Source organism: Bison bison, unplaced genomic scaffold (assembly GCF_000754665.1).
Source record: "Bison bison bison isolate TAMUID 2011002044 unplaced genomic scaffold, Bison_UMD1.0 scf7180017848085, whole genome shotgun sequence".
Classification (NCBI taxonomy): domain Eukaryota; kingdom Metazoa; phylum Chordata; class Mammalia; order Artiodactyla; family Bovidae; genus Bison; species Bison bison.
Genome location: NW_011478658.1, coordinates 4,996 through 6,358, shown reverse-complemented (window position 1 = coordinate 6,358; position 1,363 = coordinate 4,996).

Genomic DNA, 1,363 nt, shown 5'->3' with positions numbered 1-1,363 from the left:
GCTGCCTGAGGTGTGGACGGGGCCCTGTGGGGGACCTCACACCCGGGTGGTGGACGAGGACGCAGCCGGTGGCTGGGCCTCTTCCTGAGCCTGGCGCTGAGTGTGAGGCTGTGCGGTGTGTCCGTCCTGGGGCGCTTCTCTACCTCAGGCTGATTGGCCAGAACCATAGCTGCAGGGGCTTCCTTCTGGACCTCCAGGCTCGCCCCTGGGGCTGACCATCCAGCACATGGGATGCCCCCTGAGGACAGAGAGCCGCTGTCCTCCTTTCTGGGCAGCCACTGCCTCATCCTGGACGGGTGGGACTCCCCTCCCCATAACCCGTGGCCTCTTTAATGTCTCCACACTTGGAGTTTGGGGTTGGGCTGCTTGGGTAGGTGTGGTTGGCAGGGGCTCCGCAGCTGGCGCATCTTTTCTCTGGGGCATAAGCTGGTGGTGAGAGGTGAGTGCAGCCGGCGGGGCACAGAAGGGAGAGGCAGGCCAGAGGACGGACAGACCCTATGAGATCCCACGTGGAGCTCTCCAACTGGCCTGCTGACCTGTCGTCCCCTGTAGCCGGGGTCCAGGGTGTCTACAGTGGAGCAGTGGCCTGAGCGGTGCATGACTAACCTGGGTGGGGCAGAGCCTCCCAGCCTCCACATGGTGGGTGGGATGTGGGTAAACGGACAGCTGGGTCACAGCAGGCTGAAGGAGACTCTGCTGATGGTCCTGACTGTAAGGGTGCTCCCACAGGAGCGGGGGTCCTCGGGCCAGAGAGGGTTTTATTCAGGCTGCCCCCAGGGGTAGAGGGGATGCCCTCTGGCCGGGCCCAGGGGTGAGAGAGGAAAGACTGTGTGGTTTTTTTTTTTTTTTAATTTTAATCTTTTATCTTTATCTATGGCTGTGCTGGGTCTTCATTGCTGCACGGGCTTTGCTGTACTTGTGGCGAGCAGGGGCTGCTCTCTAGTTGCAGTGCTCGGGCTTCTCACTGTGGCAGCTTCTCTTGTTGAAGAGCACAGGCTCTAGGGAGCACGGGGTTCAGTAATTGCAGCTCTTGGCCTCTAGAGCATAGGCTCAGTAGTTGCAGTGCTCAGGCTTAGTTGCTCTGAGGCAAGTGGGATCTTCATGGATCAGGCATCGAATCCTTATCTCCTGCATTTGCAGGTGAGTTCTTCAGCAAATGAGCCACCAGGGAAGCCCCCATAGTGTTTTTTAAACATTCACTCAAAAGATACTTGTTGAGCTCCTGCATCCATAGGAGCAGGATCCTTAGGATTTCCATCCTAAAGGGAATCATCCTAAAGGAAATCAGTTCTGAATATTCATTGGAAGGACTGATGTTGAAGCTGAAACTCCAATACTTTGGCCACCTGATGCGAAGAGCTGA